The following is a 24113-nucleotide window of genomic DNA, read 5'->3' as shown; positions in this document are numbered from 1 at the left end:
ATCACTCCAGGTCTCTTGAACATTGCTCACTTGCCAGCAGAGATGCCAGCTCAGAAAGTACCCAATAGTTTATAATCACCATTCTGCACTTTTTTTAGTTTCAAGTTTATTTAAAAATAAGTAGAAAGGTAGACTTTGGCAGGATTCAAAGATGTATTAGTGACCAGTAGGTTTTTACTGACCTTAAAGGGGGCCACTTATCCCCTCCGCAAATCAGGACTAGTGCAGTTTCTTTGAAGTTTTGTTGGGTTTAGCATATGAGGAGCTTCCAGCTATGTAAATTCAGTGGCTGCTTTAATTGATTAAATCATAACCTGAGCTAAGTGGATATGCTGAAAGCAACATTGACCTGTATTAAAAATTTAAGGAAAGGACATTTTAAAAAGTTAATGCACGCACTTACATGCATGCGTAGATATTTTTTCTACTCTCCAATGAGAAAGATTTTCAATATCTCTGTACATATTAAGTGTAGGCTGCAGACTTTATCAAGCCCTTTGGATGTTCATTTTGTTCGCTTAGTCATTTTAAAGACTCTCCTCTAGCTGTGCATGATTTGCTCTTTCTCTTTCCTTGCTCATATTTTTAAATTGTGCATTTAGAAGGAATAAAAAGAAACTCCTAACTTGCAGTGTAATTGTGCATGAGGAGTGTATTTTGGTCCCTGCCGCTATGTCAGAGCCTCAGAGCGAGGATGCTGTTGCCATAGAGACAGAGATGTTGAGCTGGTTTCATCACCTTTGCCCTGCTATTTAAAATCATACTCACAGCAAAGCTCTGACAGACATAGGGCTTCCTCTGGTAGGTCAATCACCTCCTCCCTTTTTCTCTTTTAAAAACAACAACTTGGCAGATTAATGCCATTTTCATTTATGACTGTTATGAAACGTAATGTAAATATCCTCCTGCACAGAATGAATGGGTAGCTCTTTGTGTTGTTTTGTTCCAGCATGACACTGAAATTCCTTGAGAGTTTGCCAAAACCCGTTCCTTTAATGGGTTCTGCTTAGGGTTCTACCCTCTCTCTTGGCTCTCTGACAGTACCAGAGCAGTGGGTAGAGAACAGAGAGATGCCAAGGACATCACGGGATGAGGCGAAAAGCAATAGAAAGGAAGTTAATCACAGGCTATAAAAATGTTGTTTAAACAAACCCCACTGTGTTTGGGAGTAGGCACTCTCTTACACTTGTGGTGAATGAGTGGGCCAGTATGCCTTTCTGGAGGCAATTTGGTAATACATATCAAAAGCCTTAAAAATTTCCTTTGCCCCATCAGTGACAATCCTAGCAAGTTTTTCTAAGAGAACATATGTGAATGTAAACAAAGATTTGCATACAGGATTATTCATCACAGTTTTATTTATTTATTAAATATGAGTGAAGTCATATTTTAACAATTGAAGGAAGTTAATTAAGTTAATTAAAGACCTTCAGGTTTTGGGGGTTTTTTTTTTTGTTTTTTTTGTTGTTGTTGCGCTGTGAGCCTTGCGGGATTTTAGTTCCCAGACCAGGGATTGAACCTGGGCCCTTGGCAGTGAAAGTGCCGAGTCCTAACCACTGGACCACCAGGGAATTTCCATCACAGTTTTATTTATGATGGTGGAAAACAAGAAATAATCAGTTTCAGAAACATGTCCATAAAAGGGGATTGGTTAAATTAATTTTAGTACATCACACAATGGAATACTAGGCAACTGTATTAAGTAATAGTGCAGAAGCTTATTTATTAACCTGAAAAGATGTTCAAGTGATACTATTTAAGAAAAAAAAAAAGCAGGTTACAAATCACTAATACTAAGTGTGTTTGTATTCCATAAAAAATAATTGCAGAAACATACACATATACATTTGGGGAAACTGGAAGGTTATGTGCCAAATTTTGGTTCTTTGAGTGTTGTTGTAATTTCTTTTTACTTCTCTAATTTATAAGTTTTACAGTGACCTTCCATTACTTGTATAATTTTAAAAGTCTATTAATAAATAACTAATTTGACTTATGTAAAATATTTTTTAATTAAAAAAAGTCCTAGAAGCCTTTCTTAAAGAAAGGGAATTTTTATTCAGTGTCCCAAGAATTCCAAGACTAACTCACTGTCTTCTGTTCTCAAATTGATTCTTCACAAATTTGGGGGGGGGGGTGGCAATTTATTATTTTGGGCCCCATGAAAGACAGCTAGTTAAATCCAGTTGAAAGCATTGAACCTACTGAATTTTTGAGCTACTGTCAACCACTGTCCAGAATAGCCCCCAAGAAAGCAGGTCTCACACTATCACCTCGCAGAACTCCCAGCTCCCCAGGTAACAACATCCGTGAGTGCCAGCTCTATAGAGGGGAGACACCAGCTGCCTTGAGAGCTGAGATGAGCTGCAGATGAAGGGATTCAGTAGTCCCATCTCTGCCCTCTCAGAACCCTGCCAATGGAGATTCAGGGATGGGGCTGAGGAATAAACCTTGAGCAAATCATAAATAAACTTCCGGCAAGGATGTGATTTCAACCCTCCACGCATATTCCCTCTCTCTCTTTCTCTCTCTCTCTCTCTCTCTCACACACACACACACACACACACACACACACACACACACACACACACACACCCTGCAGATGAATTTGACATTACCAATGGCAGCTTCTCCCAGTATGAAGGAAGGAGGGTGGTAGTGAAAGAGTCTTCCCTTGTCACCTGTATTTATTATTTCCTTTCCTAATGGAGAAATTTTTGTGAGTCCAAAATAATGTGCAGAAGCATTTGATGTGAACAATTGAGACACAACTTCAGTGCTCATTACTTGGGTAACTCTCCCCCACTCCAATTTTCTCAACACTGTCACACCAAACCAGATAAACTCTTGGGGCACAGCAAAGCATACTACAGCCTGAACGAGATTTCCATGAACCCACTGTAAGGCGTGGGTATATTAACTGTGGAGATCTGCGTGGGTATATTAACTGTGGAGATCTGCAAACTGCCTGGTGGGAGGAGTGGCCCTTTCCAACACCCCTTTGCTGCTCCGCACCCCCGGAGGGGTGTGGCCTTCATTCTCTGCCAGGCCAGGCAGGGAAGCTGAGGTCCCCGAGTTCCCCCTGACCTGCCTCAAAACTTCACCCTCAGGTTTCCATTGACTGCCTGCTCTCCGGGAGTCCAGAGATGGCCCTGACGCTGGACAGGCGAGGCAGATCAAAGGCATAATGCCTCCTCAGGTTGCCACTAACTGAGCACTTCAAATGGTAGCCTTTAATCACAAGAGCAGCGTCTGCATGGGCTTTGGATTTTGAAAAACAATATTGGCCAAAAGGTACCAGACAGAAAGGTCTAGAAAAAAGCACTAAAATACAGGGGAGAAAAGATATGTCCATACTAAATATAAGGCAGGCCATTGCTTTTTAATTTCCCCAGTATTGCTTTACATATGGTACTTTTTTTAAAAAAAAAAAAAAAAAGGTCAGGATGTACCTGTATTTCAGATTAGCTCAACCGGATTTTACTTAACCTCCCCGTGCCTCACTATCCTCTTCTGTAAAATGGTAATAGAAATAGAAAATACCCCATAGGTTTGTTCTGAGGGTGAAATGAATTAGTATGTGTAACCCCCTCAAAGCCCCTGGCATGTGGTGAATGCTCAACAATTACCATTATCATTATCACTGTCGTTATCATTACTAAGCATCCCTTACTACCAGGCCCTCTGCTGAGAGCTGTATGTGTAATAGTTGAATCTTTTTTATTGAACTATATCATTCCACTGTATGAACACTCTTTATCCATTCTTCTACCAATGAACACTTGAGTTTTTTGTATTTTTTGGCTATTATTAATAAAGCTGCTATGAATCATCTTCTGCTTGTCCTTTGCAGGACATATGCGCCCATTTCTTTTGGGTACACACCTTGGAGTATAATTACTAGGTCACAGTTCAGCTTCAGTAGATGCTGCCAACTAGTTTCCAAAGTATTGCCAATACTTATTCATTAAGCACTTATTTTGTGTCAAGCATGGAACCATGGAGCTACAGGGTAAACAGGACACAGAGTTAGAAGCACTACCCACCCCCCCCCCGAATAGCACTTGAAACATCTTGGCTTTTACTATCCCCCTTTATCTTCCAGTAGAACATAATGAGTGCCACAGAACTGACAGAAGAGTTGAGAAGCAGAAAATATCAGCAATGTGCTTACAATCTCCCAGATCACAAAGCCAGTTAGCAGCAGAACTGGAATTAGTAGAGGAATAACAACAACAAAATTCCACTCTTTGGTCTATACAACTTGGTCATAAACCTTCAAAGGGAAGCCATCCTCGGGTTTATGCAGTAGTGGGCAGTTCGTGCCCCTGCCTGCCTTTATTAGACTAATGTGCAGTACATTAGCAGAGTGTATCTGGGACCCAAGGGAGCTCCTGAAATCCTTCTCTGTGCTCTTGAAAATCCCAGAATTGAGCTACCTGAGCTAATCCTTAGTTTGGCTCCAGGAGAAGGCAAACAAGAGGAACCTCCGTTGTTACCTTTCCCTCAGCGTAAGAAAACTGGATATCTTAAGAAAAAAGAGAGAAATAAAATATCCTGGTACCTACAGTTAAATGTTCTCCTTGCCACAGATCAGTACATTCTAAACTCAGCGTGCGGATGAATGGATACGAACGGTCCTGGGTAGAGGGGATAGACCAGGGTTTCTCCACCTTGGCACTATTGACATTTTGGGCTGGATAACTCTCCGTTGTTGGGGGCTGTTCTGTGTACTGTAGGATGTTCAGCAGCATCCCTGGCCTCCACCCATAGATGTAAGTAACACCCCCTAGCCCCAGATGTGACAGCCAAAAATGTCTCTAGACATTGCCAAATGTCCCTTGGGGGGCAAAAGTGTCCCTGCCTGAACCACTGGGATATACTGAGGTTAAGAATGTGGGACAGTTGAACTTTTATATTTTTCGTCATTTCAAATCCTGAACATGTAAAGATTGTAAAGCAAAAGGGCTGACATTTAATGTCACAGAACTTTGATACTCTCTAGACAAGTGTCAGGAACACTTAGTCTTTTACTTCTTTAAGGGAAATACACTAGAATACTAAAAAGAGTAATAAACGGAAAATCCCATTTCAATTCTTGAAAAGTCTGAATTATTCAATTTTTCAATATGATCTTATTTCAAATTCAGCAGAGTGAGTTCTTCAGTTACCTCTTTGTTGAATAATAATTTGCAATTGCATATCGGTTATATATTAATAGATATTTCCAAAGGGCTTTAAAGTCTTTGAAAACAATTTCTTCTCTTAAATGCTTAGTTCCTGTTGATATTATTGATATATGTGATTTTCTCTATCACTGAATAAAAGCGTTGGTAAACAGATGCTAAAACTTTGGACCTTGTCTACTTATGTCCAGCTGGGTCAGAGGATTATTTACTCCGAAGAAGGAACTTCTTTCCCATTATGATAAAGGTTTAACAGTTTGTATCTCTCTTATTCATTCATTCAGTTAAAGAAAGTAATCATTGAGCACTTACTAGGTGCTCTGCCCTGGGGATATAGTGGTCCACACGACAGGCTCAGAGAGCATGCTGGTGGTGTTAGGTGGAAAGGGCACTACTGAGCCATCAGTAGTGTCAAGTTCTTAGTTCTGGTCTGCCAATGGCCAGCTCTGAGACCTTTGGAGGGGCACTCCGTCTTTTTAGAACCATCTATTAAATGAGGTAGGTAGATTAACTGAAATGGCAGACAGTGCCAACTCACATCAACTGCTATTGGCTACCCAGAGCACTTGATTTATGAGGCTCCATCATCACTCAATGGCAGAGAAGGCTATCATCGATTACTGACGTCTGCCATGGGCACACTATGGGAAACGGATAGCACCCCACATGAATTCGCCATCGCTGGATTCCTAAGGCTTCAGATTCTATGATTTGCAAGAAATCTCCCTTCCCGCTTCAGTATAGTTTAGCGTGGGAGAGCAAGGTTCTTTAAGTTTCTTACTTTGGAAACAGGCTGTATTCTCCCTTTTCCCTTATCCTCCGCTTCTAATTCTCTTGGTCCTAGAGAAGAATTGTAAGTTATTCCACAGTATAATTCCCCCTAAGGTTAGTCTGCAATATTCTCTGACATCTTGTTCTGTCTTTGAAAAGATCAATTTAGGCCAAATTTGACCTCCCTTCATTCAGGGCTGTTTTGGGTAAATGATTTTTCAGTGCAGTGAGAGACGACTGTTTTCTTAATTTTGAGTAGATGAGAATAGACACCAATCAACAAACCTTTGGCTAAGGGGAGAAATCTTTTAAACTCACGTTTTGCTTCAATTACATTGAGGACAAAGGAGCACATTGCACCCTGTGCGTGAATAGACGCTCCATTATTCAAAACAACATCAACGAGCTTTCCGTCCCCTATAGAAAATATGCAGTCACTGTTTAATTCAATGGTAGGATGCAAATTTAAATTCCCAGAAGGGGAAGACTGCTAATGCCATTTAAATTGGTTGTAAATTACAGATAATACGCTTGAGGCCCCCGAATACAGATTAGTGGAGTATTGCTTTAGGAATTCAATTCTAGTTTGAACTTACTGTGTATTTATCTATGAAATATAAAGCCATGAAGGCTTGTTTACAGCTATATTTTATTGCCTATCTTTTTTATTTCTGAAGCAAATATCTCACTTTTCAATGCCACGGAGATGGTTCAGCGTACTATAAGGAAATGCCATGATATTAAAGACAGATTAGCGCTCTCAGAGTCAGCTCCTTATTAAAAAACAAACAAACGAAACAAAACAAAACAAACCGAACACAGGGACACTACAACTGAATTCAATCAAGATATCACACTAGCTGACTCTTCTTTTTACCTCGTTTCCATTGGTGTTCCTGCAGTTTAAAAATCCCAGAGTCACAAGACAATCATGAGTTTCAGAAATTAGGGGATGGCTGTGATTATCTCTTGCTGCTAAAGTATATCGGCCACTTAGAGGTTGTTTCTCATTTTCACAGATTAACTAATCATGAGTGGGATGCCTGATGGGCGAGTCTTTGTTGGAAGAATTATTCCTTAAAAACAAGGGCTGTTCAGAAGGAGAAAGTGTTAGATAAAAGTGGACACTTTTCAGCAAAGGTTTCAGAGTTTCCAGCTTGAAGAGTAGCAATTTCCCTCCCAGTTCATAGAAATAAAAAACGGTTCCCCCCTTGATGTGGTTTCATGTCTCAGGTAGGAAATAGGTTACTCAGGGTGATACAAATAAATCAGCTTTGAGCTGGTGTTCTCTCTCTGGCAGCCTATGGGGCGTGTTTTTATTTTGTGTGTGTGTGAAACTGAAAGGTATAAAAAAAAAGTCACCATTGATATATATACCCAGAATGGAGCCAAGCTACGGAACAATGGAGGAATGCCTAATTCATTATGCCAGAAAATGGATTGTTACCATCAATACCACATGGAGTTAATCATTTCCAAAGAACTATAATGCCAAGTTATCCATAACACTGCACCTAAATGGAATAATGTTTTATTTTTTCTTTGATCTGTCAAAGGTGCTTCAAGCTTTGCCAGGACCTTAGTGACACTATCAACATTTCATTGTATAGTTCCTATGAATTACACAGACCTTGTGATATCCCAGAGGTTAATGGAATTTTAGAAATCCCTGGTATTATCTTTTTTACTTGTCATTTGTTTATGCATTGTAAAATAACACAGAACCTGCCCCCCTTTTCTTTTTCTGGCTATTTGCAATTAGCTTAAACTGAAGTTTTTTTCTCTACACCTAAGGATAAGGATGAAAACAGCCAGTTGAAATCCAAAGCTTCAAAAAAAAGGTGGATGAAATTCAGGTAATCTCTGCCTGTGTTAGGAGACTCTGGCAAAGTGTGTGTGTGTGTTTGTGTGTGTGTGTGTGTGTGTGTGTGTGTGTGTGTGTGTGTGTTAGTAGTGGTGGCGGGATCTCTCTGCCTTTTCCTTGACAAGATTTGGGTTAGAATAGTCCTGATGCACATAAAGTGAATGATGAGACTCTGGATTTCATTCTTAAATCTTCGGTCCTCTGGGCATCTGTATATCTTATCAGATGAGGCTGGAGGCTGGCTTCCAGTGCTAGCTGTGTCCACCTGTGCCAGCAGGGAGTGATCAGCACAGCAATGGTCATTCATCTTTTCTGTCTGTCCTGGGGGTGGGTTTGGGACATGCACACTCTTTCTGGGAGGAGCCATGGACCAGTGTTCCAATATGGTGGGTGGGCAGTGCTAGCCTGCTCTAGGTCCCCATAACCTGGTCCCCAACCCCCCAAGCTAACAGGAACAGAGAAGCAGGGCAGAACAAGTGCCAGACTGGGGGCCAGGTGACCTGGGTTCTTGCCTGGCCTCTGTCATCTTCTTTATCAGATCTCTGGATCTCAGTTGAGAGTGATGAGTTTCCTCATCTTGAAAGCAAGGAGGGTCGTTCATTTTAACTAACATTTGGTGAGCACTTAACACATACTAGACTCTGCCCTGAATCCTGGACAAAAATAAAAGTAAGACATGATTCCTTTCCTCAAGGGGTTTAAGGTGAAGAACCAGAGTGGGTGTAGACAAACTTGTAGACAGATAATAACAATAAAATGCGGTAAGTTCTTAACCCCACTATAAACAGAATGCTGTCAAAGCCTAGAGGGAGAACCACCAGGTAGATTTAAGATCACTTCAGCATAGCCATTAAAAGCATATACTTTCAAGCCAGACCACTTGGGTTCAAGAACTGGCTTTGCCTTTATAAGCTGTGTGACCTTGGGCAAGTCACTTAACCTCTCTGTGCCTCATTTTTCTCATCTTTCAAATGGAGGTCATAATCGTACCTACCTCTTCGGATTATTCAAGCAGTTATGACAGTGCCTGGCATGTAATGAGCCCTACCTATATTCATATATTATGATAATGTTCTAGAATTCTCACAAGTCCACGGGGCTGCAAAGGAACTAGTGAATGAAAGGGAATCCTTAATTGAAAAAAAAAATCTAACTGCATTTCATAGAGAATGAAGATACATAAGCATATTTCATGCTTACTAGGTGTCAGTTGGTTCACTAACATCCCTGCCCCCATGAATGCCCATAAGTCAGGGCCCAGGCTGCCAAGCAGGAGCGTTTGGCATGGTTAGGGGTGTTCTGCATTAAGACTAGGGAAGGACCATTCTTTGATCTGCAGCGGGCTCCCAGGGAACACACACAGAGAAGCTAACCATCCCTGGCCCACCCGGCTCAGGCGGATCGTGGGAGAGAACATTTTCAGGCAGGAACATTTTCGGGCCTCACTGACTCCAGCGCCTGAGAAGGAAAACAGGAGGGTGAGTGGGTGTTTGTGCCTGGAAGTTGTAATGAACGTAGAGCTTGGCCCTGGCAGGAATGAGGGCCACGGGGTTGGCTGGATATCAGAGGACTCAGGCCAAGTGTGGGCAGCTGTGGGCTGCTTGGGAAGGTCCTTCTGGGAAGTGGGAGTCAAAAAGAGAAAGGGCAGAGAGATATGCAGGAGACTGGACTGAGGTCTTGATAAGGAACTTGAGAGGAAGGAGACCATGTTAGGCCTTGGAGATGCAATAGTATCTCCAGAGAAGGACAGGAAAATAAGTCACATGAAGCACACACCTGAGACATTCATGGAGCAGAGATGGTCAGACTCATGGGAATAGGGATGCTCTGGTAAATTTTTTTTTTATTTATTTTTTTTATTATTTATTTATTTTTGGCTGTGTTGGGTCTTCGTTTCTGTGCGAGGGCTTTCTCTAGTTGCGGCGAGCGGGGGCCACTCTTCATCGCGGTGCGCGGGCCTCTCACTATCGCGGCCTCTCCTGTTGCGGAGCACAGGCTCCAGACGCACAGGCTCAGCAGTTGTGGCTCACGGGCCTAGTTGCTCCGTGGCATGTGGGATCTTCCCAGACCAGGGCTCGAACCCGTGTCCCCTGCCTTGGCAGGCAGATTCTCAACCACTGCGCCACCAGGGAAGCCCATCTCTGGTAAATATTTAACAACCATCTCCCTTCGGGGAAGAAGGGCAGAGAAGGGACTCCTTTATAGAATTTGCTGATTTCCCTAGTGTAAATACTACCACTGTGGCTGACTTCAAGCTACCACTGTGATGTCACTCGATGTGGAGTTGGGAAGAGTTGCTGGGTGGCACCCTATGATACGTGCTTTCCCCCCTACACATGTAGGAGAGATACAGGTAAGCTCAAGTGCCAGGATAAGAGTAAAATGTCGTAAATGGATTAGGAAGTGATGAGTTTTGAGTATTTATTACCTTTGTTTGAATATAATTTATCTAATTGTAAATTTCTATAATTTCATTTTAAATAATGACCATCATTTATAACGGGCTTCCAAAATTCCTGAAAATTTAACAGTTGGCCCTTGGAAGATGGTTCAAGCTAGCTCTAAAGCATATCAATTTTCTCCATGGTAAAGTAGGAGCCTCCTTCTCATCACACTGTCTAGATCGCAGGGTTCTTGTGAGGGTCAGTAAAGTACGTGAAAGCATTTCAAGAACTGTAATCAGCATATAAATATTATATACAAATAAAAATCATTCTCATGGGAAGAGTATAACCTAGTGGTTGAGAAGGCAGTTTCTGGAAACAGGTTGCCTAAGTTGAATCTTGGCTCTACTCTTTTTTAGCTGTGTGACATTGGGCATATCCTTGCCCTCTCTGAGCTTCAGTTTTCTCATCTGTAGAATTTGTGAGAGGCTTAACTGAGTTAATATTGTAAAGCACCTGGAACCGTGTCTAGCACACAGTAAGCACCATTTAAACATTGACTAAAATTGTTTTCAACTTGAGCAGCAGTAAGCCTGCAATTCTTCCAGAACCAGAGAGCCTTATAATTGGGGAACCCAAGAGCCTGGCCTCCACCCCGCTGCTTGGTTTTAAAGGGACAGCTCTCCTCTATGGTAATGGAATTGCTACTTTGCTAACAGCCAATGCTTTTTAGATAATGAACCCTGAGGCCTATTGCGGAGATAAAGATGCTGCTAGAATCAGATTCCATGGCCACTCACCGCAGTAGTGGGGGGCGCTGGGGGAGGGAGCAGGGAGAGCTATCTTATTACATGCCTGGCTGGCTCAATTACTTCAGTCCTGACCTAGGCAGAGCCCCAGAGTTCCAGAGACCATTAGCTGCCCCGCAGAACCTGGTCTCATTTACTATCTCAGGACAGGAAATGGAAGAAAAGCCTGCTCACCACAGGTCCCAGGGCTGGCCAGGGTAAGAAAGTAGACAGATGGGTGGAGAGAGATGGAGGACAGCTTGAGGCAGGGGACAGGAGCCATGGCTGCTACAGCAGCCACAGACTCCTTCAGGGAGTCTGGGATGTGAGGCAGACGGTTCTCAGGCAAAGTCAGGGACAGATTTGGAGGTGGGGATGGGGAGGAAGGTGGTCGGAAAGGTGGTCAGGGTCTCCTCATCAGGGACGAAGAAGTCAGGTGGCTTGGAATGAGACTAGAAAGGCAGAAGTGAGAAAGGTTTAGTCCACAAGGAGGAAAAACATTAATGCAGGCTGCTAGGGCAAGGTTTTTCCAATTAAGGCTTTGCAACCATTACAGAGTCCTGACTCCCATGGAGTGGGTCAGACAGAACCAGCATTTCCTCTTTCTTAGCAAACTAAAATAGAAGAGTGTGGCATATACTGTCTGGGTGCTCATCAATCCCACTTGCTCTTCCTTGGGTGCTCAGACTATGTTTCTCTGTGGCCCTTACAGTTAGGCTGGAGCCTTGTAACTATGGCCGTGGAGTGTAGACAAAAGTGAGATAAGCCATGAAATCCCCTGGGTGACTCTGTGTGTGTGTGTGTGTGTGTGTGTGTGTGTGTGTGTGTGTGTGTGTGTGTGTCTGTCTCTGTCTCTCTCCCCCTCTCGCTCCTTTCTACCACAATCCTGTGTTAAAGATGGTGGCATCGTAATATGGAAAGAGCCTTGATCCCTGGAGGGGGAAGGAAGCCACTAAGTAGAGCTGCCTAATCTGCATTGGGCTAGGACATGAGCAAGAAATAAACTTTTATTTTGTTAAGCCATTGAGATTTAGGGCTTCAGAGCCTAGCAAGCATTGTCCTGACTAATAAAAATAACAGAATGAAATGGAATGGAGTGGAAAGGAAGGAATATAATGGAATAAATTAGAATAGAATGGAATGGAATACAATAGAATAGAAACTATCAGAGTACACTGCAGTTAGTAAAAAGTAAATTGGTTTGTTGAAACGTTTGTTTCAGTTCATATATAGACTACTTTTTTTTTTAAACAATCACTTTTGTTATTTATTTATTTATTTGTTTATTTATGGCTGTGTTGGGTCTTCGTTTCTGTGCGAGGGCTTTCTCTAGTTGCGGCAAGTGGGGCCCACTCTTCATCGCAGTGCGCGGGCCTCTCACTATCGCGGCCTCTCTTGCTGCGGAGCACAGGCTCCAGACGCGCAGGCTCAGTAATTGTGGCTCACGGGCCCAGGTGCTCCGCGGCACGTGGGATCTTCCCAGACCAGGGCTCGAACCCGTGTCCCCTGCATTAGCAGGCAGATTCTCAACCACTGCGCCAGCAGGGAAGCCCTAGACTACTTCTTAATAAAAGTTTTATTTTTTTGCTGGAGGAAGAGGTTAAAAGTTTTGAAAATCACTGCCTTAGAGCTAGAAAGAGATTTGTGGTGTGTGATAGAAGAAAAAGCTTTAGGTAAGATGGGGATTCCATATTTACCACCCTTTTAAGGAAGGTGCTCTAGACTTTCTGGGCACCCCTATCTTATGTCTAGTTTTAGTGGAAGTTTGCGATCTGTGCCTGCCAGTCTACTTTCTCTTCCACTGGGAATAGCATCTCAGTCTTAGTCCATATAGTTTGTTTGGGGCTGGCTCTAACCCCTTGAGATCAAGGTGGAGGACACATGTATGAAGCCTGGAAAATCAAAGTGTTTCATTCCTGAAGCCACAGTGATTGGTTCAGGGATGAACACAAGACCCAAATTGGTCCACTCAGAGCTAAAACTGGGACTTTGGCTGGAGTGATGAAATGACAAATAACATACAAGGGAACTCCCATAAGGTTAACAGCTGATTTCTCAGCAGAAACTCTACAAGCCAGAAGGGAGTGGCATGATATATTTAAAGTGATGAAAGGGAAGAACCTACAACCAAGATTACTCTACCTGGCAAGGATCTCATTCAGATTCGATAGAGAAATCAAAAGCTTTACAGACAAGCAAAAGCTAAGAGAATTCAGCACCACCAAACCAGCTCTACAACAAATGCTAAAGGAACTTCTCTAAGTGGGAAACACAAGAGAAGAAAAGGACCTACAAAAAAAAACCCAAAACAATTAAGAAAATGGTCATAGGATCATACATAGCCATAATTACCTTAAAGGTGAATGGATTAAATGCTCCAACCAAAAGACACAGGCTCACTGAATGGATACAAAAACAAGACCCATATATATGCTGTCTACAAGAGACCCACTTCAGACCTAGGGACACATACAGACTGAAAGTGAGGGGATGGGAAAAGATATTCCATGCAAATGGAAATCAAAAGAAAGCAGGAGCAGCAGTACTCATATCAGATAAAATAGACTTTAAAATAAAGACTATTACAAGAGGCAAAGAAAGACACTACATAATGATCAAGGGATCAATCCAAGAAGAAGATATAACAATTGTAAATATTTATGTGCCCAACATAGGAGCAACTCAACACATAACGCACCTGCTAACAGCTATAAAAGAGGAAATCCACAGTAACACAATCATAGTAGGGGCCTTTAACACCCCACTGTCACCAATGGACAGATCATCCAAAATGAAAATAAATAAGGAAACGCCAGCTTTAAATGATACATTAAGCAAGATAGATTTAATTGATATTTATAGGACATTCCATCCAAAAACAACAGAATACCCTTTCTTCTCAAGTGCTCATGGAACATTCTCCAGGATAGATCATATCTGGGGTCACAAATCAAGTCTTGGTAAATTTAAGAAAATTGAAATCCTATCAAGTATCTTTTCAAACCACAACGCTATGAGACTAGATATCAATTACAGGAAAAGATCTGTAAAAAATACAAACACATGGAGGCTAAACACTGCATTACTAAATAAGCAAGAGATCACTGAAGAAATCAAAGAGGAAATCAAAAAATACCTAGAGACAAAAGACAATGAAAACACAACGATCCAAATCTATGGTATGCAGCAAAAGCAGTTCTAAGAGGGAAGTTTATAGCTATACAACCTACCTCAAGAAACAACAAACATCTCAAATAAACAATCTGACCTTACACCTAAAAGAACTAGAAAAAGAAGAACAAACAAAACCCAAAGTTAGTAGAAGGAAAGATATCATAAAGATCAGAGCAGAGATAAATGAAATAGAAACAAAGAAAACAGTAGTAGAGATCAATAAAGCTAAAAGCTGGTTCTTTGAGAAGGTAAACAAAATTGATAAACCATTAGCCAGGCTCATCAAGAAAAAGAAGGAGAGGACTCAAATCAATAAAATTAGACATGAAAAAGGAGAAGTTACAACAGACACCGCAGAAATACAAAGAATCCTAAGAGACTGCTACAAGCAACTCTATGCCAATAAAATGGACAACCTGGAAGAAACGGACAAATTCTTAGAAAGGTATAACCTTCCAAGACTGAACCAGGAAGAAACAGAAAATATGAACAGACCAATCACAAGTAATGAAATTGAAACTGTGATTAAAAATCTTCCAACAAACCAAAGTCCAGGACCAGATGGCTTCACAGGTGAATTCTATCAAACATTTAGAGAAGAGCTGACACCCATCCTTCTCAAACTCTTCCAAAAAATTGCAGACGAAGGAACACTCCCAAACTCATTCTGTGAGGCCACCATCACCCTGATACCAAAACCAGACAAAGATACTACAAAAAAAGAAAACTACAGACCAATATCACTGATGAATATAGATGCAAAAATCCTCAACAAAATACTAGCAAACAGAATCCAACAGCACGTTAAAAGGATCATACACCACGATCAAGTGGGATTTATCCCAGGGATGCAAGGATTCTTCAATATATGCAAATCAATCAATACACCATATTAACAAATTGAAGAATAAAAGCCAGATGATCATCTCAATAGATGCAGAAAAACCTTCTGACAAAATTCAACACCCATTTATGATAAAAACTCTCCAGAAAGTGGGCATAGAGGGAACCTACCTCAACATAATAAAGGCCATATGTGACAAACCCACAGCAAACATCATTCTCAATGGTGAAAAACTGAAAGCATTTCCTCTACGGTCAGGAACGAGACAAGGATGTCCACTCTCACCACTGTTATTCAACATAGTTTTGGAGGTCCTAGCCCCAGCAATCAGAGAAGAAAAAGAAATAAAAGGAATAGAAATTGGAAAAGAAGAAGTAAAACTGTCACTGTCTGCAGATGACATGATACTACACATAGAGAATCCTAAAGATGCCACCAGAAAACTACTAGAGCTAATCAATGAATCTGGTAAAGTTGCAGGATACAAAATTAATGCACAGAAATCTCTTGCATTCCTCTACACTAATGATGAAAAGTCTGAAAGAGAAATTAAGGAAACACTCCCATTTACCATTGCAACAGAAAGAATAAAATACCTAGGAATAAACCTACCTAGGGATACAAAAGACCTGTATGCAGAAAACTATAAGACATCTGATGAAAGAAATTAAAGGTGATACCAACAGATGGAGAGATATACCATGTTCTTGGATTGGAAGAATCAACATTGTGAAAATAGCTACACTACTCAAAGCCATCTGCAGATTGAATGCAATCCCTATCAGATTACCAATGGCATTTTTTACGGAGCTAGAACAAACCATCTTAAAATTTGTATGGAGACACAAAAGACCCCGAATAGCCAAAGCAGTCTTGAGGGAAAAAATCGGAGCTGGAGGACTCAGACTCCCTGACTTCAGACTGTACTGCAAAGCTACAGTAATCCAGACAATATGGTACTGGCACAAAAACAGAAATATAGATCAATGGAACAGGATAGAAAGCCCAGAGATAAACCCACGCACCTATGGTCAACTAATCTATGACAAAGGAGGCAAGGATATACAATGGAGAAAAGACAGCCTCTTCAATAAGTGGTGCTGGGAAAACTGGACAGCTACATGTAAAAGAATGAAATGAGAACACTCCCTAACACCATCCACAAAAATAAACTGAAAATGGATTAGAGACCTAAATGTAAGACCAGACACTATAAAACTCTTAGAGGAAAACATAGGAAGAACACTCTTTGACATAAATCACAGCAAGATGTTTTTTGATCCACCTCCTAGAGTAATGGAAATAAAAACAAAAATAAACAAATAGGATCTAATGAAACGTAAAAGTTTTTGCACAGCAAAGGAAACTACAAACAAGACGAAAAGACAGCCCTCAGAATGGGAGAAAATATTTGCAAACGAATCAATGGACAAACAATCTCCAAAATATATGAACAGCTCATGCAGCTCAATATTAAAAAAACAAACAGCCCAATCCAAAAATGGGCAGAAGACCTAAATAGACATTTCTCCAAAGAAGACATACAGATGGCCAGGAAGCACATGAAAAGCTGCTCAACATCACTAATTTTTAGAGAAATGCAAATCAAAACTACAATGAGGTATCACCTCACACCAGTTAGAATGGGCATCATCAGAAAATCGACAAACAACAAATGCTGGAGAGGGTGGGTGCTCTCTCTTGCACTGTTGGTGGGAATGTAAATTGATACAGCCACTATGGAGAACAGTATGGAGGTTCCTTAAAAAGCTAAAAATAGAACTACCATACGACCCAGCAATCCCACTACTGGGCATATACCCAGAGAAAACCGTAATTCAAAAAGACACATGCACCCCAATGTTCATTGCAGCACTATTTACAATAGCCTGGACATGGAAGCAGCCTAAATGCCCATCGACAGATGAATGGATAAAGAAGGTGTGGTACATATATACAATGGAATATTACTCAGCCTTAAAAGGAAACGAAATTGGTTCATTTCTAGAGACGTGGATGGATCTACAGACTGTCATACAGAGTGAAGTAAGTCAGAAAGAAAAAAACAAATACCGTATATTAACGCATATATGTGGAACCTAGAAAAATGGTACAGATGAACCGGTTTGCAGGGCAGAAATTGAGACACAGATGCAGAGAACAAATGTATGGACACCAAGGGGAGAAAGTGGTGGTGAGGGGAGTGGTGGTGTGATGAATTGGGAGATTGGGATTGACATATATACACTAATATGTATAAAATGGATAAGTAATAGGAACCTGCTGTTTAAAAAAAATAATAAAATTCAAAAAGAATAAAATAAAATGTCCTGTTGGAAACCATGGAACAAATCCCAAAATAGGAGACTATATGGGGTTGAGGAAGAATTAATGACCATAGAATGCTCCTTAAGAGCAATAGTGTCATAATACCATTGACCTTATTTTCCACTCTACAGGTCTTTTACATGCCGTGATTTATCTTATTGTTGAAATAAGAAACCATCTAGGTCACCACAGAGCACCGAGCTGAGCTCCCTGTGCTATACAGCAGGTTCCCACTAGCTATCACAAACAGCATTTTAAAGAGAGTTACTGTCTTCAGGAAGTTGACAGCCTGAGATGGGCAGACCCACCCAAGGGGCTTAACACTTGAGAACCAGAATGTGTCAAAGGGACTGAAAATCTGACCCTTCAAGTTTTATCAAGTTCTGACTTCATTTTTCAGTTTTAGATCTGTAACCCAGTTGATCCAGTTGGCACTGGTATTTGTACATGGTATATAAGGGGCGAAGACACATTATGGTTTACATATGGCTATCCCATTTATCCAGCACCATTCTTTGCAAAGACTATCCTTTTCCCACTGCTCTGTTGTGAATCATTTATCATAAATCAAGTGCTCACATACATGTTCTGGATACTTTATTCTGATCTATTGATCTATTTGATTTTCTGGGTGCGAAAACCCACAATGTTTTATATATTAGAGCACTGTAATAAAGCATAATTTTTAAGAGTAAAAAAAAACAAGTTCATCAATGCAACAGCCTAAAAATGACAATGAAAGCCCTTCTTATGCCATGATTCAGAAATATGCCAACTACTTAATTGGCAATTAATCAATTTCATATTCTACCAGTCGATTTTAGGCCCCAGATACCCACCCTTGATAACCATGCATGAAAGAAAATCTGATTCCACCATAGACTCATAGAATGCTAAATCTGAAGGAGGTCTACAGATCGGTTGGTCCAACTCACACACAATTATTGAGATCCAGAAAATTGGGTGCCTTTTCCGGGGCAACACAGCTAGTTAGTGGCCAAGTGCCAGGGGCCAGGGCCCCTATCTCTGAACATCAGGGAAGGCATGGTACTCGGGGTGGCATCCTGTAGAAGTTCCAAACACAGATCGTGGGGTCCAATAGAACTGGTAAGAATCCCCGTTCTGCTGCTTACTGACGGTGTGAGTATGGCCAAGTTACTTAACTTCACTGAGCCTCTGATTTCCCATCTGGGAAATGGGGGATAATTATGAAACTACCAACCAGGGTTCATTATGGGAGTTCAGTGAGTTGATGCACAGAAAGTACATAACATCTTGCCTGGTCCAGTTTGTAGTAAGCTCTTATAAAGTCCAGATCTCTCAAGAATGAAACATTCTGGTCTGTACCTTAAAGAAGTGGACTCTACGCCGAGTGAAGAGGTTTGGTTAATTATTTTCTAGTTTGAGGATGATCAAAGGTTGTCCAGGCCGGCACTGCCACCAGCCCTCTGGGAGAAGTAAGTGGCTGCTGGCCTCACTTGAGCACCTGTGAGGTTACTGCATACACACCTCTCTTCCCTGAATACCAACAGATAACTCCTTGGCTTGTCCCTTCTGAGACATTTCCCTCCACCTGTGAATGATGGTTCAACGCCTCCAGGCATAATGCACCTCGATCTGATTCCTTCCCCGCTTGATTCTCCTTGTCACCCCTCAGAGTTGAGGGCTCCCTGTGGATGTCTGCAAGGGGCTGCGATGTCATCAGCTTTCTGCCTGCTCATGCCAGGGAGCCGCACAATGCACCCTTGGGGCAATAAAAGTCCACCTGCTCAGCTTTGGCATCGGGCACCTCAGAGCACCCTGGTGACCTCAAGTCCTGGGGCAACCTCCAGAGCTCAGCTATAAATCAATGGAGAGAACTGCTGGGGGCCCAAAACAGAAGCAGTTGAGAGGACAGCACAAGCGAACATTCCCATCCAGGTGTGTGGAACATATCTTACACCAGGAATGGTACCAATTAACGGAGAGAAAGGGTTAAATCTCCTTTGGGCTTTCTGAGGCCCGGGCGGGCGTTCACAAGCATTTCTTACAGATGTACAGTGTGCCAGGCATTCTCTTAAGCCCACAAGTAGGGTACAAAGATGAACAAAATGGCAACATCCCTGCTTTCTATGCGCTCACAGTCTTCTGGGAGAAGCCAGACGCAGAAACAATGACAGCATAGCGTGCTCAGTATTGAATTTGCCGCGCGTGTGCCAATAGCAAGGTACGCAGGAGACGCGGCTGTTGGTGCTGTTGGAGGTAGAGGGAGGGGCGAGCGAGTCTTCATGGAAGAGGTGACATTCTAAGTGGGTGCTCGACAATGACTGGGGGTTGGCTAAAGGGATAGGTGAAATTCAGGCCTAAGGAACAGCATGTGCAAAAGAGGACAGCAGTCTGAAAGAACATAGAGTGTTTGGGGGAGTACAAGCTACCTGCTGGGAAGGGGAGGAGGTGGTGGAAAAGGAGGTTAGAAGGATGGTTTGGAGCCAGACTTGAGAGCGCTTGGCTGCATATATAATCAGAAGTTTGTCCTTTGTTTCATAGGCATAGTGGAGCTACTGACGATTATTGAGCAGGGGAGTGATACGCAGTTTTGTATTTCAGAAGGATAACGCTGCTCTCAGCGTGGGGGGTGAAGCAGAGAGGCCCGAGCTAAATGCAGGGAGGGCACTCCGCAGGCTCTGGCTTCACCTAGGCTGGACGAGATGGGATCCTCCGTGCGGACAGGCCCCTCGGGGCAGGGGCTGGCAGAGTTCTATCTAGCAACAGCCTGGCCAGACTTAACTTACGCACGTTCCTTCCATATTCCCCAGACTCCAACTAGCAGTAAGTGCTCCATATACATTTGTTAAAGGAATGCACAAATGTGGGATGTCCTGTCCCCCCAGGGTTCCCCGTGATGTGGATCAGCAACCTCGCGAGACCCCAAATTGTGCTTGGATCTGGACCTCCTGACGTAGAACACAGAAGGCTCAGTCTGCAACAGGGCACACCGGGACTGGTGTTGCTCTGCTCCTGTCACTCTAGGTAGCAAAAGGCTCATTATTTAGGAGGAGCAATGGAAACGGACTATCAAGTTTACTCATCATCCACAGATTTTGTACAGAGGTCAGCAAAAAGGGAGCAGAAATCAGTCAGATGATTTAGACCATCACGCCAAAATGCTACAGATACAGGGGTTTGCTGGCCTCCACACTTGTCTCTTACAGCGCCAGGGTCCATTCAGAGCTGTTAGATCACCTTTGTGTCTTTTACATCCCGAGGGGTGCCCTCAGACAAAAACTCAAATGCAAGTTGGTTATTTGGAAGGAGGTCCCAGGAAACACTGGTTGGAAAGTGGAGGAGTGAGAAGAGAAGGGAAGGGAGCCACAGCTGCATGTGATAATAAGCAAGTGCCCATCATGGGCTCTTGGAGATCAACCCCAGCAGGGACCTTTTGGGGAGAGTGTTGAACACGTTCCAGAGTTATCCCACCAGTGGGATGAGGAAGCTGGGGTATTCCTCCACCAACTCCCCATCTGTCATTGTTTGAGGGCTGCTCTCAGGGGGACTAACTCTCCAGCACTTCTGTCTTGCCCTGAGCACCAGCTACGTGTGTTCTCATAGATAGTTACAGAAGTTTGCAGCAAGCAGCCTTGGGTGTGTAGAGGGAGGAGGAGGTTGTGTGGAGGTGCCAAGAGGGTCTGTTACAGGTGCTTATAACCACAGGGAGGGCATCCAGGCTCACCCTCCGGAGATTCTTCAGTCCTGAGTTGAGAGAGGAAAGGGGGCATGCTAGACACTGAGGTTTAATGGAAATGCATTGCGTTTTCATATGGGGTGTTGAGGTGCACGTGTCAGGAGCCTGAATTTTTAAAAAGTTATCTTTGTGTCTCATTCAAAGTACAAATCACATTATCCCTTGGGCTTCAGCATCTTTTCTAGCTTGTAGGGGGGTGGGCAGTCGGGTAATACCATTACATGGCATGGTTGCGGGGTAGCCTTTAGTATCCCCATAATTAACTTCCTCCAAAGCCACTTTTTTGGGGGGAGCTGCTGGGTCAATACGTTTATTACTGTCTTTATCTGAAAAATCTTCATAGAAAAGTGTGGTTTGGTTTACTAGCTCTCAGCTGCCCATTCCTGAGCTCTGAGGAAGCTTGCCCTCTTCTGAGCTACCTGATCTTTGTTCTGGGCAAGAGACATTTTGGGATGGTTCCTCTTCCTCTTTTTAACTTCTTTCTTAGGCTTCTTATCATAGACTGGATTCTCTCATATAGCAGCATGAGCTTTCTTATACATCTCCTCCATCATGGCTGGAGTTTTGTTCTTTATGTATTAAGAAAATTGTTTCTTATAAGCATCTTCATCTTCTTCAATTAGGTAATGCATATCATCTGCAACTTTTTTTAACATCTTTATTGGAGTATAATTGCTTTACAATGGTGTGTTAGTTTCTGCTTTGTAACAAAGTGAATCAGCTATACATATACATATATCCCCATATCCCTTCCCTCTTGCATCTCCCTTCCTCCCACCCTCCCTATCCCACCCCTCTAGGTGGTCACAAACCACCGAGCCGATCTCCCTGTGCTATGCGGCTGCTTCCCACTAGCTACCTATTTTACATTTGGTAGTGTGTATATGTCCGTGCCACTCTCTCACTTCGTCCCAGCTTACCCTTCCCCCTCCCCATGTCCTCAAGTCCATTCTCTAGTAGGTCTGAGTCTTTCTTCCCGTCCTGCCCCTAGGTTCTTCGTGACATTTTTTTTTCTTTCTTAGATTCCATATATATGTGTTAGCATATGGTATTTGTTTTTCTCTTTCTGACTTAACTTCACTCTGTATGACAGACTCTAGGTCCATCCACCTCATTACAAATAACTCAATTTTGTTTCCTTTTATGGCTGAGTAATATTCCATTGTATATATGTGCCACATCTTCTTTATCCATTCATCTGTCGATGGACACTTAGGTTGCTTCCATGTCCTGGCTATTGTAAATAGAGCTGCAATGAACATTGTGGTACATGACTCTTTTTGAATTATGGTTTTCTCAGGTTATATGCCCAGTAGTGGGATTGCTGGGTTGTATGGTAGTTCTATTTTTAGTTTTTTAAGGAACCTCCATACTGTTCTCCATAGTGGCTGTATCAATTTACATTCCCACCAACAGTGCAAGAGGGTTCCCATCTGCAACGTTTTGACCCATGATGTGCTTCCAGTGTACTTCTGTGTTGAATGCCTTGTTTTCTGAATCATAACCAGGGAACCATTTGGTACTGTGAGGGATAGACAAGCCTCCATCCACAGCGTCCTTCAGGGCCCCAAAAACTTTATTTCTAGTAGCAAATCTAGCAAGCCCTGCATCCAAATAGCAGGTGAAGGCACCAGGTTGACCATCAATGCTTTCCACATTGTATTCATCGCTGGGTACCTCCACGTGGCCTTCATAGATCTTGTCCATGCCAAACTGACTGAGAAGCCTTTGGGCCATCAGTGGACCAGTAACTGTACTGCAGCATAATTTGTCAGGCCAACCTTCACGCCATACTTTGGGAGTTCATGAGCATTAGCTGCCCAGACTGTCATATCCCCTTCTCTACAGGCATAAGCAATCTGACAAATGATATCTCTGTTGGTTACATGAACTCATCCTGTATTTGGGTGTATTGTACTTATTTTTGTTCTGGATTGCCAAGCATTTCCCAGCATAGTAATCCGTTTTACCCTCTTGTCTTCTTCTAAATTTCACTTGGTATCTCTTGAAGTAGGTCTTATTCTTTACAACCTTAACAAACCCCATCCTGCGGGACAGAGACCCGTGTCCACAGCTCGTCACAGACCTGCAGCCTCCAAAGCCACTTTGAACAAACACGCAGTTACCATGGAGTAGCCAGATGACTGCTAGCCAATGCAGCCAGACGTGTCTCCTAGCCCACCTCCGGCCCTATAGAACACAGTGCCATGCCACAGCCTAAGACATTCCAGAGCTGCCACTCCTCAGAAACTTAGGACCAGTGCTGGGCAAACCAGTGAGACTTAGAATCACCTGGGGCATGTGTTTAAAAGGCAGTTCCTGGGCTGTACTCCTGAGATGCTGATTCAGGAGGTCTGGAGTAGGACCTAGGAATCTACATTTTAGACCAGACTCCCAGGTGATTCAAAATAAGGTCCAGAATGTTCAAAGAACAGAGGATATGAAACCTTGTCTACAAACTGGGCAACAAGAGAAGATGTCAGTAGACCCTAATTAAAAACATGGGGTTGGTGGAGGCGGGGGGGAATCCTGCAAGTTTAACACTTGCTTACCTTGGATGAATATTCCTACCTCCTACCTGTGTGCTTGCTTCTTGGGGAAAAGGGACTTTGTGTGGTGGCTCCATAGTCCTCCACACTCCTTCAAGATGAACATGATACACCCGCGTCTGCTCTATTAAAAGACACTAAGCAAACGGGAAAGCTCTATGTCAACCCTAGCTTAGAATTCAGGTCATTCCCAGCCTCTGAAGAGGAGACTAGACGCCTTCATATGAATAATAAACTCTCTGGAGACCCTTAGTTCCACCCAGTAATTTTCAATGCTTGGGACAGGCATGAGCCACTGTCTCATATTTCCAGTCCTTTGCAGAGTCCTACAGAAACCCCCCCCGCCCCCCGCAAAATTTTTAATTGCCCTGGCATTAACACGGTTTTGCTGGACCTAAACTCTTAGGACATATGAGTTGAGCTAGAGAAGAACTGCTTCTCAGTATATAAAAAAACAGGATCTCCTTAGTCCTATGCCATAAATTAGGCTGTTGGAAAGGAACA

General features: G+C 42.6%; 1 non-coding gene and 1 pseudogene across 1 annotated transcript; both read right to left on the bottom strand.

Annotated features, from left to right (window-relative positions):
- Nucleotides 1-1498: 1498 nt before the first annotated feature.
- Nucleotides 1499-1571, bottom strand: TRNAE-UUC (transfer RNA glutamic acid (anticodon UUC)). Its single transcript has one exon. It is a non-coding gene; the product is annotated as a tRNA-Glu (tRNA).
- Nucleotides 1572-21422: 19851 nt separating this feature from the next.
- LOC137756975 (large ribosomal subunit protein uL18-like) lies at nt 21423-23106 on the bottom strand (annotated as a pseudogene).
- Nucleotides 23107-24113: the final 1007 nt, after the last annotated feature.

Source organism: Eschrichtius robustus, chromosome X, assembly GCF_028021215.1.
Source record: "Eschrichtius robustus isolate mEscRob2 chromosome X, mEscRob2.pri, whole genome shotgun sequence".
Taxonomy (NCBI): domain Eukaryota; kingdom Metazoa; phylum Chordata; class Mammalia; order Artiodactyla; family Eschrichtiidae; genus Eschrichtius; species Eschrichtius robustus.
Note: the sequence above shows the minus strand (reverse complement) of the source record. Positions and strands in the feature narration are given on the sequence as shown.